At 35.6% G+C, this 17,588-nt stretch overlaps 1 pseudogene; it reads left to right on the top strand.

Moving 5' to 3' along the window:
- Positions 1 to 16,439, top strand: part of LOC131272976 (vomeronasal type-2 receptor 116-like) — a 37,012-nt pseudogene extending 20,573 nt beyond the window's left edge.
- The last annotated feature ends 1,149 nt before the right edge of the window (positions 16,440 to 17,588 follow it).

Genomic DNA, 17,588 nt, shown 5'->3' with positions numbered 1-17,588 from the left:
CCACAAAGGTTTCTAACCAAGAACTACCAGTATGTTCTGGCCATGCTTTTTGCCATCGAAAAGATCAACAGGAACCCCAATCTATTACCCAATATTTCCCTGGGATTTGATATCTACAATGCCATGCACAGTGAACAGAGGACTTTGGAAAGTCCCATCATTTGGCAATCTGTGCTGGACAAGTACAACTCTAATTACAACTGTAGGAAAAAAAGCAAGTCGGTAGCAGCCCTTACAGGAATAACATGGGCACTTTCCGTTCAGGTTGGGACACTGCTGGAACTCTACAAAATTCCACAGGTAAGCCTGGGTGGAGTGGGGGGAGAATAAATCAAGTATCCTTTGTTGCAATTTTCAGGAAACTTAAAAGGAAAGTTCAAATACGGAAGCATGTTTGTACATCTCTGAAAGGGTGTGACCATTATACAGAGAGTTGGTGGGATGTGCACATGACCTTTATATGGAACAGATATAAATGCAAGGGGAGTGAGGGACATGGGGGATTTATGGGAACCTCATATTTTTTGAATGTAACATTTAAAAAAGATAAGGAAGGGGAAAAAAAACAAAACAGGCAAGGGGGGAAGAGACAAAGTAGTTCCCCAGAACTCAAATACTGATGAATTATTTTCTAGAACTCTCCCAGGAATTAGAAGATGATTAGAAAATAGAAAGTACAAGTCTTTCCTTCTCTGTTTCTAAGAATGCTGAATATTTATTGGGTTTAAGAGGGTAGTTCACCAATTCTCTTCTTCACATGGATTTAATTTCCCCTTACCCCGTAGCTTACCTATGGCTTTTATGATCGTAATCTGAGTGATGATGGCCAGTTTTCATCAATCTACCAGATGGCTCCCAAGGATACCTCTCTGGCCCCTGGCATGGTTTCACTGATGCTGCTTTTCAGGTGGACCTGGGTGGGGCTAGTCATCTCAGAAGACAAGAGAGGTATCCAGTTTCTATGGGACTTGAGAGAAGAGATGGACAGGAATGGAGTCTGTGCAGCCTTTGTGGAAATGATCCGCGTCACTGAGAGATCATATTTCTCATTCCACTGGACGTATCATTTACGTATCAAAGAATCATCAGCGAAAGTGGTTGTCATTTATGGTGACTCTGACTCATTAATGGGTTTGAGTTTTTGTAGATGGAGATTGTGTTTTTGTAGAGGAGTTTTGTAGATGGAGTGATAGGGAAAGTCTGGATCACAACCTCAAAATGGGATGTTACCACAAGTGAAGGAGACTTTTTCCTTGACTCATTCCATGGGACCCTCATTTTTTCACAGCACCATGGTGAGATACCGGGTTTCAAAACTTTTATCCAGACTGTTAACCCTGTGAAATACCCAGAAGACTTTCACCTTACTAAATTGTGGGTCATGTCTTTTGATTGCTTGATTTCTGAATCTGACTGTAACACTCTGGAAAATTGTCCTCCCAATGCCTCCTTGCAGTTGATGCCTTGGTGGCAGTTTGACAAGGACATGAATGAAGGAAGTTATAATGCATATAATGCAGTGTATGCTGTAGCTCAGAGCCTTCAGGAAATGCTTCTTCAACAAGTAGAAATGCAGTCAGTGGGAAATGGAGATGGGCTTATTGTTGAGCCTTGACAGGTAATGTCTCTTCCATTTGATAGCACGTGTTTTTTAGAACATATCTTAAATGTGACTTTCTTAGAGTGCCGTATGTGCTCAAGATTATAGATTAGGCTTTTTTCTCCAAAATCCCAGAATTCACTGTACTTGTTTTAGCGTCTAGGAGGTAAATCTAGTCTTAGGTAGAAATGGTCATCAAAAAGAAAATGCCATTGGCATGGAGGAAATTTGTTTACAATCAAACTCAAAATTTTTGTTACTAAGGACCTCAAAATCCTTCCCAAATAATGTTTTAAATAGTAAATATCAAGACATCTTCCACGAGGCACTTAAATGACAACAGGAATTAATTCTTTTTAGACTTCTTAGACAGTGCTTTGTATTATACTTATATTATCACATTTAGTTCTACAACCACTTTAGATATTGATAGCCATGCTTTGCAATATGATACTCTGGGAGAATTCAAAGAGTAAATGAGTATGGTTAGGTATAATCTACATTAAGATTTTCTGCAACCCACATCTATAGATTGTATTATTATCTTGTCTTTGAAGTTTTCTGCACAAGCTGAGTATTATTTTATTGACTTTATGACATGTTAGACCGCCATACATTTTATTTTATTGAAATATTCATACATGAAAATGGAAAAACAGTAAGTGTATAGTAAAAGCTATGAATTTACAAAACAGCCATGCATATCATACATCGGTCCCATACTTCACACCACCACCAACATCTTGCATTGTTTTGAAACTTTTGTTACAAGCTATGCAAGGGTGTCATCAAAATATTACTAATAATTATAGTCCATATCTTATATTTGGTATATTTTCCCCCAAACCTCCACATTATTTTTTATATTTTTTTTAATTATAGTGGTTGTGAAGTTACAAAACAATCATACATGTGTTCAGAATTCCCATGCAACATATATTCACCAACACATCACACAGCGGTGGAATATTTAATATGGATTATGAGATAATATAATCAGACTATTATCAATAATTGTTGTCCAGAGTGTACATATGCCAAACTTTTCCATACCGCACCATTATCAACACAGTATATTTTTGGCATTGAGTTGAGAATATTACCGGAATGCTGATAACCACAGTCAAGGGGTCACACTAATTGTATTTTTCCCATGCTTATCCACATTCTCACCACATTGAAATAGTGACACACATCTAGAATAGCTCACAGAAGGACACCCTTACACCTGATCCATCAACCATAATTGTCATCCAGCTCTGGATTCACTGTTATTCAGCCCCTAGATTATTCTCTAGCTTACTTTCATTTGACTTTTATATCCCTAGACTACCCTTTCAGCCGCAATCCCATTTACAAATCAACTACTATTCATTTTAATATGTCACCATCACATATATCCGTTTCCAAGTTTTAGAGTCAAGTTAATTAAAATTCAATGTACATTAAGCATCAGTAGTCCTTTTCAGTCCGCCTCTCATCTCCTAATAACTTCCACTTAGAATTTATCTCCATGCATTTATTTTTCATATTAAGTTCATATTAATAAGATTATGCAATATTTGTCCTTATTTTCTGCCTTACTTCATGTAGCATAATGTCTTCAAGATTCGTCCATATTTTCATAAGTGTCCCAATTTCATTTCTTCTTACCACAGCATTGTATTCCAGCATATGTATAAACCAGGTTTTTTTGTACCATTCATTGGCTGATGGACACTTGGATCATTTTCACCTTTTGATAATTGTGAATAATGCCACTATGAACATTGCTCTGCAGATGTCTGTGTGTCTCACAATGTTCAGTTCTTCTAGTTATATCCCTAGTAAAGGAATGCTGGGTCATACAGCAGTTCTATATTTAAATTCCTAAGGAATTGCCAAACTGTCTTCCACAGAGACTGCACCATTTTACAGTCCCACCAACAGTGAAGGAGTACTCTTATTTCTCCACATCCTCCCAGCAATTACGGTATTCAAATTTAAGTTATAATGACTGTTCTATTAGGTGTGAGATAATACCTCATTGTCATTTTGATTTACATTTCCTTGATAGTGTCATGGAACTTTTTTTAATGTTCTTTTTGTCCATTTGAATTTCCAATGTCCTCTTTGGAGAAATGGCTTTTTAAATCTTTAGCCCATTTTTAATTTGGATCCCTCCTCTTTTACCTTTGAGTTGGATGATCTCTTTAAATTGAATGGAAATTATATCTTTATCAGATATCTTGTTTCCAAATATTTTCTCGCATTTAACAGGCTGCCTTTTCAGCTTCCTGGCAATTTCCTTTGAATCACAAAAGCGTTTAGGTTTCAGGATGTCCCATTTATCCCTATTTTTCTTTGATGCTTGTGCTTTCAGTGTAAGGTTTAAGAATGCATAGCTTGTTTCCAGATCTTGAAGACATTTTTCAACATTTCCCTGAGAAGCTTTATGGTTTTTGCTTTCCTTTCATCCATTTTTTGTTCATTTTTTGTACAATATATGAGATAGGCATCCTGTTTCTTTATTTTGGCTATGGATATCCAGTCTCCCAGCAGCTTTTGCTCAATAGGCTGTTTTGCCCCGCAGGGTGGGTTCTCAAAAATCACTGGACCATCGATGTGAGGGTCAGTTTCTGAACAGTCAGTTCATTTCTGTTGGTCTATGTGTGTATCTTTATGCCTGTTCCGTGATACTGTTACCACTGTAGCTAGGTAATATGATTTTAAGTCTGGATGTGAGAGTCCTCCAACTTCACTTTTCCTTTTGAACATGTTTCAGGCCATAATATGGATCCTTACCCTTCCAAATAAAATTTTGTAATCGTAAAATTACAAAAACGCTGGTGGAATTCTTATTGGGATTGCATTAAATCTGCATAACAATTTGGTTAAATTGGCATCTTAATTATATATAGTCTTCCAATCCATGAGCATTGAAAGATCTTCCAATTTTTTATCTTTTTAAAAATTCTCTTAACAATGCATTATAGTTTTTTGAATATGTGTTTTACTTTATGTTGAAATTTATTCCTAAATATGAGATTCTCTTATTTGCTATTTTAAATGGAATTTTTCTACTTCATCCTTCCGATTGTGGCATTACAATTGTATAGACATATCACTCATTTATGCATATTGATCTTGTATCCTCACAATCTACTGAAACTTTTTATTAGCTCCTGCAACTTTATTGTAGATTTTTTTGGATGTACTAGATAGATATAAGAATATATCACCTGCAGTAGTGAAATTTGACTTCTTCCTTTTCAATACGGATGCTTTTTATTTACTTTTTTCCTGATCATTATACCTAAAATCTTTAACAGTATATTGAAAATCAACAGTGACAGTCGGCACTCTTTTCTTCTTCATGGTCTCACTTTTAAAGCTTTCAGTCTTTCATCTTTCACTACAATGTTAGCTGAAGGTTTTTCATATATGGCCTTTGTCATGTTGAGAAAGTTTCCTTCAATTCCTATCTTCTGTAATATTTTTATTTAGAAGAGATGCTTTGTTTTGGTAAATGCCTTTACTGCATCAATCAATAAGGTCATTTGATTTTTCCTCTTTGATTTATTAATATGCTGTGCTATGTTGATTGTTTTTCTGGTGTTGGACCACACTTTCTTGCTTCATTAACACCCACTTGATCATAATGAATAATTATTTTAATGTGTCAGTGAACTCAATTATCCAGTGTTTTGTTGAGGATATTTGCGTACATACTCATTGGAGAAATGGGGTTGTAATTTTCTTTTTTCCAAATATCTTTATCTGGCTTTGCTATGAGGGTGATATTGACTTCCTCAAATGAGTTTGGAATCATTCCTTGTTGTTGAAACTTTTGGAGACACTTGAGTAAGATTGCTATTAAATTTTCTTTGAATGCTAAGAAGAACTCACCCGTGAAACCATCTGGTCATGGGATTTTCATTTTGTTTTTGTTTTTTTTTTTGATGAGTGCTTCAATCTCTTTATTTGTGATTAGTTTTTTGAGGTCTTCTATTTCATTTAGAAACAGCATAGTTTGTGCATTCCTAGGAATTTATTCCTTTCCTCTAAATTGTCTGGTTTTCTGGCATACAATTGTTCATAGGATCCCCTTATGCTGTCTTTTATTTCTGTGTGGTCGGTAGTAATGTCTCCATTTTCATTTTGTATTTCATTTATTTGTATCTTCTCTATATTTTCCTTTAGCAGTCTACATATGTGTTTATCAATTTTGTTTATCTTCCTGAAGAACCCAATTTTGATTTTGTTAATTCTATCTACTTTTTCTGTTGTTGTTGTCAAATTCATTTATTTCTCTTCTCATCTTTCTTATTTTTTTTTCCTTCTACTTGCTTTGTCACTACTTTGCTGTCCTAGTTTCTCCAGCTGAGGTGTTAGGTTATTGACTTTACCTCTTTCTTCCTTTAAATGTAAGCATTGAGGACTTTAAATTTCCTTCTCAGCACTGCCTTGATTGCATCCAATAGGTTCAGATATGTTGTGTTCCTATTTCCATTCATGTCATGCTATCATATTTGACCCCCAGATTATTTAATAATGTGATGTTTAATGTTCACATATTTGTAAATTTCCCACTTTTCTACCTCTTGCGAATTTCCAACTTCATTCCATTATTATCAGAGAAAGTGTTTTGTATAATTTAGATCTTGTTTAATTTATTGAGATCTGCTTTGTGATCCATCATACAGTCTTTCTGAAAAAAGATCCATGAGCACTTGAAAAAATGTGTACTCTGCTGTATTTGGATGTATTGCACTGTGTATGTCCAGTGGATTTAAACCATTTGTCTTATTATTCAAGCACTTTGTTTCTTCATCGATCCTCTGTGCAAATGTTCTCGCCAATGCTGAGAGTGGTGTATTGAAGTCTTCACTATTATTGTAGAGCTAACTTTTCTTCCTTTCAGCTTTTCCATGTACCTTGGGACATATTGCTTAGGTCTACATACATTTATGGCTATTACTTCTTCATGGTGTATTGTAGCTTTTATTAATATATAATGTCCTTCCTTGACTGTAATGAAAACTTTGCTTTTAAAGTCTATTCCATCCAATATGAGTAGAGCTGCTCAAGCATTCTTTTTTTGTTTACTGCATGCAGGGAATATCTTTTTCTAGTCTTTCATGTTCAATCTCTTTGTATCTGGGTTTTAAGGTGAGACTCTTGCAGACAGCCTATAAATGGCTCATATTTTCTTATCCATTCCATCATTCTGTGACTTTTGACTGGGACTTTAATTCATTAATATTTAATGTTATTCCAGTAAAATCAGTTCTTATTTAACCCTTTTTAAGCTTTGGGTTTTATCAATCATATTTTATTTTCGCCACTCTTTCGGCACTTTTACTTAATTACACTGATATATTCTTCATTTCTAGACTCTCTTTCAAGACTGTCTCCTTTTTTTTTCTTTTCAGAGTCTAGCACTCTCTTGAGTATTTCCTATAATTCTAGTCTCTGTAATAAACTCTCTCAGCTACTGTTTTTCTATGGCTCTTCTAAACTCACCCTCATTTTTGAAAGACAATTTCACCAGATATAAAGTCTTGGCTGGTATTTTTTTCTCAAGCAATATCTTAAATATATCATGCCACTTTCTTATTTTATCCATTGTTTTCAAGGAGAAATCATCAATTTTATTTGGTATCCCTTTTATGTTATATATCACTTTTCTTTTACTGCTCTCAGAATTCCCTTGTTGTTTTTGGTATTTGACATTCTGATTACTGTATGTTTTGGAGGTGATTTATTTGGATTTATTCAGATGGCAGTATATTTTACTTCTTGGACATGGATATCTAAGTCCTTCAATAGGGTTGTGAAATTTTCTACTACTATTTCTTCAAATAATCCTGTCCCTTTTCCCTTATCTTCTCCTGCTAGAAAACAAATGATATATGTCTTTCCATGTCTCTTTCTGCCATTTAGTTGAATGAGACTCAGTTAATTATTTCTGTTCTTTCCTATCTTTGTTCTTTTGTATGTTTACTTTTAGAAGTGATACCTTCAAGTTCAAAGAACTTTTCTTCTCCCTCCTCAAATCTGATGTTATATGCCTCCAGTGTGTGTTTAATTTCATTTATTGAATCATTCTCATAGGATCTGTTGTTATTCTATGAATACTTTCAATTTTTTCTGTATGCTCACACAGTGTCTTCTTAATATCCTTACTCCCTTTATCCATCTCATTGATTTTATTAAGGAGATTTGTTTGAAGTCTAGGATTAGCAGTGTCAAATCCTTTGTCATCTGGAGGGTTATCTTGATCCTTTAAATGGCTCATATCTTTCTGTTTCTTGTTATGGATTGTATTCTTTTTGGTTGTTTGTTTGTTTTGGTACCTTGACATCTGGCTTACAAGATTTATTTATAATGGATGCAGGTTCTGCTTTTACTCTAGACCCTTATTGCCTTTTCTCTTTTGGTGGTGTTGTAATAGAAGCTGAGGATGAACTTGATGCTGTAAGCTTGTAGGTGTAAGCTGCTTGTGTTGCCCTGGTGCTGATTAAGCTTCTCCAATATTTCTTCTCTGCCGCGAGTAGGGACAGAACCTCAGCCATGCATAGTAATCCAAGTTGTTCAGGCAAAGATTGTCTGTAGTTGCCCAAAGAGACAGATGAAGCATCAGGACCCTTCCTCTCCTGCTATGGGTGGGGGTAGAGGTTCAGGTATGGGCTTCAATCTATGTCATGTAGGTTCAAAATGTGAGGCCAAGGTAGACTGACATAGCTCCAGGACCTCTCCCTGCTGGGGGTGGGGAATGACCCTCTGGAGTGCCCAACAATCATATTCATTTGGGCCAAATATGGCTGCAGTTGCCCTGAGGAACTGCTGTTTAGGGGGTGATACCAGAATCACTGACACTCCCCAGTTTAGTCTGTGCCTACCAATACCTGGAGTGACTGAGGAAACACCAGTACACGCTAAATCTTGGAGCATGTGGGGGTGGATCCAGAGGCACCTAACAGTTCATTCCATGCGAGCCAGAAGTGTCTTCCATTGCACAGAGAGACTGACAAAATGCCAGCATGCTCCTATCCTTTTGGGTCACAGGAGTGTACCCACAGGTGACCAAATGTTCAGGCCATGCAACCTGAAAGGCTTGGAAACATCAGACCCTCCCTTAACTATTGGAAGTTGGGGGCAGATCAAAAGATCCTCATCAGTTCAGTCTATGCAATCCAAAAGTGCCTACCATTGCCCAGAAAGGCTGGGGAAAACCAGCTCCCCTCCTATCCTATTTGGGGGCAAAGGTGAAGATGGAATTGAAAGTGATTACAAAACAGCAGTCCAAGCCTTCCAACTATTCATTCTGTACTTGTCAAAATCACCTGTGGTTACAGGGAGAGGTTGGTCCAGGTCTCCTCAGCTCCCTCCCTGCCAGAGCTGGGGCTGGAGCCTAGGCTAGGGCTGCTATTCAATTCTGGTGGAAAAAAGCCAGTCCCTACCTTCACTGTGAATTTCTGTTAACCCTGCCTCCCATCATGCCAGAGAGATTTAAAAGGGAGGCTACTGTTCTTTTTCTGACTTGGGCAGTTTCAAACTTTAGCTGTTCTTAGGATTATACTTTATCCAGTAGAGTTTAATAATCAGGAGCTGAAGTTGACACCCAAGACTCTTCCTCTGCCATTTTTTCAAAGTGGTGCTTCCAATTTCAAAGAAGTTGCAGGCTGCTCCACAGTCCTCCAGGTGCCCCAAAACAGGTGCTTTAGATAGTTCTGGGTGCTTCTTAATTGCCTTGTAAGACAAGCTGACATTTGTAACTCCTTACTTGGCCACCATATTTTCCCATCTTCCCTCCATTCACTTTTAATTCTTTTAGTTCATTAGATGCTAATAATTAATTTGCATTTTGAAGCAGGGCTCACATAGGTTCATGTATGTTCCCTAATTTGGATTTTCAATCTTTAATCTTTGGACAAACTCCCTCACAAAATGATGTCTCTTTTAGCTGCACCCATTTCTGAAAAACATACAATTTAAAAATCCTGTTGGGGACCGCATGATTTTGGATGAGGCAAGGAAATTGGATGCCAGGTTTGACATCTTAACTTTTGGAATTTCCCAGAAAGTTTTGCTCTAAAAGTTAAAGTAGGAGAGTTTGCCTCAGAGGTGCCACACGATGAACAATTTTCAAAATCTGAGGAGATGATTGAGTGGAACGCAGGATTTTCAGAGGTGAGTATGTCTCAATTGTCATATTTTGTATTACGTAGAAGAAAATCTCTTTATAGGGGATTTCTTCCTCCTTACTGCTTAGTAAATTGCCACATGTGAGTATTTAACATCTTACATTTCAACTTGAAAATTTTTCTTACCCAGTGTCAAATGGTTGGTAAGAACACATTTATTCAAATAATGTATTTGTAAATTATTATGTATTTCACATGTTACAATGAAAATGAAATCCTTCCAGATAAATTGATTTATATATTTAAAATTTAAATTTGTGTTTGAGTCAAAACCACTAGCAGTGTTATATTTTGGAGAATTAAAGACACAGTTGTTAACACATTTTTTTATTTTCTTCCCAGATTCCCCACTCAGTATGCAGTGAGAAGTGCATTCCTGGATTCAGCAAAATCTCTCAGTTGGGAAAGCCTGCCTGCTGCTTTCTTTGTACTGCATGCCCAGAGGATGAGATTTCCAATGACACAGGCAAGTTCATGCCCAGGAGAAAGTCCTACCTCTCCTTTATGTCCCCCACTCATACAAGGTATTGAAAAGTTTCTGTAGGAAACTAGAGTCAAAATTTATCCTTCCTTCATTTAGCAATTTAATTTTATAATCAATAATATTTTCCATTGGAATGACATTCCTCTGCAATAATCTATCCTATTTGATAAGCTTTAGCCACATTGCAGGCAAAGTCATCTCTAGGAAACACTTTTTCTGAACCCACAATAGTAAACTAAGTTTCATCCTTATCCTGTAACTAACACATTGTATTATAAGCACTTGCTCTCCATCCTGTTTGAAAGAATATTTAGATTGTATCAAAAGCTTGGGTCTTAATCATCTTCAGTTTCCTCATAATTAATCCTGAGATGAAGAACAGATGCTCAGAAAATTTGTGATGGTTTTAAGAATGAGTATTTCCATGGTGTGCTATATGAGGACAATATAGCACAGCCACAATGAATGGGTTTCACTTTCTGCTTTCTCATAGTTCACAGCTGACTGAGGGGACAAAACATAGGGATACTTTGTGTACATCCTTAAATCCTGCAATTAGTGCATGTATAGAGTCTTAAGAGCCTGCAATTTCATTGGGAAAAGTGGTTCCAAGGAGTTTTTCATAGAGGCAGTAGCATTAGTATTATCTAAGATGAATAAAGGGGCAATAAACTCTTGGCAGAATTCTTATGAATGAGAGAAAGGCAAATCACCACTGCATGTATTATTCAGAGATTCAGAGAACTGCAAAACAAAGGATCCGTATGACTGAATCATAGAAAACACTGAGGATATCGATGGAAACATAAAGAAATGTGTGCCATATTTTCTTCATAATACAATTCTAAAAATTAACCATATTCATGATATTACTTGTTGGAATGGCATCTTCAGTGGGGAATTTCTGATTATCATTTCTTGATTAATATGCATTTAAACTTTCCAAAACACTATTATTTTATTTTTGGAGATGTGTTCAGACTACTGATATAACCTTGCAATTAGTCAGTTTGGGAAAATGATCCATGTACACATCAGTACAAAATAGTTTCAAGTATATGATCCATGGGCACATATAAAGAATGCATTAATCATCAACTTCAAATCCCACATGTTTGAAGATTAAGAAATACACATTTTAGCAACTCATTTAATTTAGATAATACAATAGATTTTATGAAAATTTTGAAATTGAAAATGCTGCATTTCAATTCATTGGTATAGAGCTAAAGCTAACTATTTCAGAGAAAATTGTATAATCCTAGAATATATAATTTTAAGTAGTTTACTATATTTATTTAAGTGGAAAAAGCTGAACATCTAAGTAGTCATCAAAAATTAAAATTATAAAAGCAAAGAAATCATAAATAAAAGACAAGATAGAAAATATGAATATAAGAAAGAAGCAAAATAAAGGACAAAATACACAGGATAAAAAGATAAAGTTAACTCCAGAATTAGAAAAAAATTAATAATCCCTAGAATGGTATATTTAAAAAAATGAAATTTGCAAAATATGTAATACCAGGACTTAAAAAGGTGCTTCTGTGCAGAATTTTGTAACATAAAAGGCTAGTGTAAATAATTTCATGCCAGTACATTTGGAAATGTAAATTATATACACAAATACCTAGAAAACTAAAAGTTATCAAAACATATCCCAAGAAAAAATGAAATATCTCAAAAGTTTCATGTCTCCTTCAATTATTGAATTCATAGTTTAAAACACTTTCATATATTTTTATATTGAGCAATGGTTTTACTGGGGAATTCCAACAAACTTTCAAGGCAAAAATAATACTTAATTACTTAAACTCTTACAAGGAATAGGAAAGAAATCGGAAAACTTCTCAATTCATTTTATGATTAGTGTTTACCATATGTATCAATATCTTATAAGGTCATTACAAGATAGAACATTTACAGGTGTCTTGCTTTTTAAACATAAACTCACAAATCAAAGAAAAAATTGCAGTCTAAGTTTCCAGCAATATTTTATAAAGATGCGTTCTCATGGCAGCAAGGTAATTCAGTACATATGCCCCTGAAAAATAGAAACAGTCATCTAGATGAATGCAGGAAAACATTTAATAAAATTCAACACACACCAGTGTTTTTAAAACAAACAACAAAAATAGCACTTATCATATAGGAATAGAAGGGAATCATCTTAATCCCTTAAAAGACATATTCTGAAAATTAACAAGTATCATTATTTGGAAGCATTCATCCCTGGGAGATCAATAATGAGACAAAAATCTACAATATTCACACAGCTACTAATACACTGGGGTTCTTTCCCAATGAAATATTGGCAGGAAAAGAATTGGAAGGAATAATTATGAGAAAGGATAAACTATAGTTGACATAATTTGTGAAGGATTTTATTGTGCAAGTCTAAAATTGGGAAGATTTTATAAATTGATATTATTGGTCTGAATACAAGTGTAATATAAATCCTTCTTATATATGCAAGTCATAGGGCTTTCTAAAATGAAATTGTCATGATGATATTTACAATATCTTGAATGTGTTAAATGCCTAAAAATAATATTAAGCAAAGTGTTGAAAGACTTCTACACATAAAGATACAGAAAATCATTCAGAAAAATTTAAAGAAGACTAAATAAATGGAGGGGAAAACCATATTCATAAGCGAAAGTATTCAATATTGTAAAGGTAGCAGTATACTTCAAATTGATTGATTCAGTGCAATTGCTGTTAAAATCACAACTTTTTTGAGGCAACTGAAACTTATTAAATCATTCATATGAAATCAAACAGGAGAAAAACTTAGCTAAGACAAACTTTAAGACAAAGTGAAATTGAAGTACTTATTCTAGTTGCTTATTTCTTATAAAGTCACAATAATGTTTTTTCAGCATAGGACAGAAAAGAAAAAAAAAATCCAAATGGCATATCCAGAAACAAACTGGTCGCATAAAGATTCATTAAAATCAGGCAAATTGGAATTCTAAATGTAAAAATAAAAATATTAAAGAAACATAAAGAAGAATATTTTCCATCTTCAAAGTCAAAAATTTCTTAAATAAAACAAATGTAACATTTAATAAATGTTAACTACACGAATACTGTTATTTTCTGTTCATCAATGAATGGTCAAGACACAAGTGGATTAAATTAATTAAAATAGATCTGGTGAACAATTAATTACATCAAGAATATACAGGGAGCTCCTACAGAAACAAGATAAGCAAAAATTTCATTAGGAAAATAGTTCAATGTGTGAACAAGCCCTCCTTACCAAAATATCTCCATGCACACAGTGCACATATGTGATAGTGCTTAATTAATTATTCACAAGGAAATTACAGTTAAAAAGCATAATAAAATAGCTCCAAACATCCCCATAAAAGCTAAAATTAAATATTACCGTGTCCATTGTTGAAGAGAATATGGAACAACTGGATGGTAAATTGGTGTAAAACTTTGGAAATCTCTATGGTATTATTGCAATGGCGAATATTTGCTTATTATATGATCCAAAATTATAGCATCATATTGTATGAAATATGTTCATGGCAGTAGATTTAATAATAACCAATACTCATAAACAATCTAAAAATCCATCAACTATAAAATGGATAAATAAAAGATGATGTATTAATAGAATTCTATTCAGCATTGTAAGAGAATAGATTATAACACTTCACATCCACAAAGACTATGTTTTTAAAACATAAAATAACAAATGTCAGAAAGATGCAGAGAAATTGGAACTCTTATACACTGGTGGTGGGAATGTAAAATAGTTCAGCTGCTGCAGAAAGCAGTATGTCAATTTCTTAAAGAGTAGAATTACCACATGATCTGGTAATTCCATTTCTCTGTATATACCCATACCAAGTGAAAACATGTTCTCAAACAGATAATTGTGCACAATGGTTATAGCAGCATTTTTCACAATAGTCAACATGTGGAAGTGACCCAATGTCTATCAATAAATGAATGGATAAACAAACTGAGGTACATACAAACAATGGGATATGATCTGGTTACAAGAACAATGAATTTCTGAGATGTGCTGCTAAACGGAAGAACCTTGCAAATGTTATACTCTTTGAAATAAGGAAGTGAAATGTCATTTATATGAGATGTTAAAAAGGAGTAAATCTCCAGTAGCAGAAAGCAGTGAGGAGGTTACTGGTGGTTGAGGGTAGAGGAAAGAGGAAATATATGTTGGGTCCACATAATGAGACTGCAAAGAGAAAATAAAAATATATTTTAAAAATAAATGAAATCTAAATTATGAAAGAATATCATAACAATCTTACTATTAACTATAGTCCATATATAATAGAGTATTTAGCACCAACCCACACAATTATTAGTTTTAAACAAATTTTTCACAAAGCTGGCACTGAAAAAACAGTCAAGCACATGTGTAGAATTCCCATACAACACCCTTTCATCAACACACCAAAACATAGGGGAATATTTGTTACAGATTATGAGATTATATCATCAGAATATTGCCACCAGCCATCATCCATACCATATATTTGGCACACTTTTTCCATACTTCACAAATTTTTTCTCACAACAATGCAGCATGTTGGTGGTGGGTTGACATATGGGACCCCTGTATGATATGATGCATGCTTGTTTTGTAAGTTCACAACTTTTATATTACATTCAGTTCTTGTGTAAGTTCATGTATTAGTGATTTTGCATACAATTTTTAAAAAGTGAAAGAACTATGTAAATGGATCTCACAAATAATATTGGACAAAGGACCCAAGCAGAAGTAAGCTACATGCTTAGAATTCAAGAAGGTAGTTAGTTTGGAGATTTGCAAGGGAGTAAATTATTTAGAGGGGTTAGAGAAGAGGCCTCTGGAAGGCTGGGTATGTTCTAGTGCTTGGCATGTGTGCTGTTACCCACAGGTTCAGTTCCTCATAATTCTTTAGCGTGTACACTTATGGTTTGTTTACTTTTATGACCATATTTTACACATGAAGAAATATATTTTTAAAAAGAAAAGAATGGAAGCTCATCAGTGAATAAAGTGCAACTGTTATCAAATTGAAGCACTGAATTTCTAAAAGAAAGCCAGAGGTCTAAAAGAAAGGTTAGGGGAAGGATAACAAGCAGATTAAAACATGGAATTATTTAGAGTCATCACAAACTGAACCGATTTGGGTCCAGTTTTGTTTTGTTGGGTCCAGTGAATAGGTGAGAATTATTGAACATGGTCTGATGACAATTTGCGTTTCTTGTCAGATACAGAACACTGTGTGAGATGTCCAGATCATCAGTATGCAAACAGTGAGAGAACTCACTGCATCCAAAAGGTTGTGACTTTCCTGGCTTATGAAGACCCTTTGGGGATGACTCTGGTCTGCACAGCTCTTTGCTTCTCTTTCCTCGCTGCTGTTACTCTTGGGGTTTTTGTGAAGCACCAGGACACTCCCATCGTCAAGGCCAATAATAGGACTCTGAGCTACATCCTCCTCATTTCCCTCACCCTGTGCTTCCTCTGCGCCTTACTCTTCATCGGTCGGCCCAACACAGCCATCTGCATCCTCCGACAAACACATTTGCAATTGTGTTTACCGTGGCTGTGTCCACTGTCTTGGCCAAAACAATCACTGTGGTTCTGGCATTCAAGGTCACTGCTCCAGGGAGAAGGATGAGGCAGTATTTGGTGTCAGGGGCACCTAACTTTATTATTCCCATTTGCTCCCTGATCCAGATGGCACTCTGTGGCATCTGGCTGGGAACCTCTCCCCCATTCATTGATAAAGATGCACACTCTGAGCCTGGTTATATCATCATCGAGTGCAATAAGGGCTCAGCCTCTGCCTTCTACTGTGTCCTGGGATACCTGGGCTGCTTGGCACTTGGGAGCCTTACTGTAGCTTTCATGGCCAGGAACCTGCCTGACACCTTTAATGAAGCCAAGTTCTTGACCTTCAGCATGTTGGTGTTCTGCAGAGTTTGGGTCACTTTCCTCCCTGTCTACCACAGCACCAAGGGGAAGGTCATGGCAGCTGTGGAGATCTTCTCCATCTTGGCTTCCAGTGCTGGATTACTAGGCTGCATCTTTGCCCCAAAGTGCTATATTATTTTGTTATGCCCAGATAGGAACTCTCAGCATGCACTATGGTATAAACCACATTCTGGAGGCAATAAGCATTCTTAAGTTATAATTGAGTATTTTCCTCCAACAAATAGAAGGCCTGAAGAAAATCAACACTATGCTGCTTGCATTTACCTTCATCAATTATGAAGTAAATCACATTTTTCTCCTCTCTAATAATATCACGAGAACGACAACAATAAACTTCCATCTTTTCAACATTAAATTTCATTTTGTTCCTCTTTTTGGTCACATTTAATCTAACATTGAATACTGATATTCTAGTTACTTTTGTGTGTTCTGAATATATTTATATGGTCTTCCACTTTGGTTTTCAGTTCTTTGTTTCTCAATTTCCTTTTGTACTAATTATCCTGGAAAGCACAACAAAGATTTCTCCCTTTTCTGTTGCTAAGATTTTCTTTGTTATTGTTGTGGCTGTTTGATTTTTTAAATACTTATTTATTTTTAAAAGATGTACAGATCACACAAAATATAACATTAAAAAATATAGGAGACTCCACTTCCCCCTCCCCAAATTTTCCCACACTAATTACTTCTTTCTTTAGTATGGTACATTCTATTGCAATTGATGAATGCATTTTGGAGCACTGTTACACAGCAAGGATTATAGTGTACATTGCAGTTTACACTCTCTCCTAGTCCATTCAGTAGGTTATGGCAGGATACATATTGTTTTACATCTGTCCCTGCAACACCTTTCAGGACAAATTCCAAGGTCTGAAAATGCCCCCATATCACATCTCCTTTTCCCTCTCCCTGCCTTCACCAACCCCCACAGCCAATGTCTCCACATCAATGACATAATTTCTCCCATTGCTAGAGTCACGATAATTCTATAATAGAATACCAGTAAGTCCACTCTACTCCATATTTTACTTCTCTATCCTGAGGACCTAGGGATGCCAATGCCCTCTCCACCTCTCAGTTGAGAGGGGGCTTTGATCGTGCATGGATTGTGGATGGGGATCTCATGCCCTCAGCTCTACTCTCTCAGTTCCTTGGTGTGGTGGTTGTCCATCCTCACCTCCCTATCAGCTGACCTGAGAAAGTCCAATGAACCAGAGAGTAGGAGTTGCAAGTCTGCTGAGTCTCAGGCCCAACTGGCTCATAAACAGTCCAGAGATTCTAGTCTCCTTGGCATCCACCAGCCCCAGCACCAACCACAGGTTCATTAAAAAGGTCAGAAAA

This window comes from Dasypus novemcinctus, chromosome 30 (genome assembly GCF_030445035.2).
Source record: "Dasypus novemcinctus isolate mDasNov1 chromosome 30, mDasNov1.1.hap2, whole genome shotgun sequence".
NCBI lineage: Eukaryota > Metazoa > Chordata > Mammalia > Cingulata > Dasypodidae > Dasypus > Dasypus novemcinctus.
The sequence above is the reverse complement of the archived record's forward strand: the minus strand, read 5'-3'. Positions and strand labels throughout refer to the sequence as shown.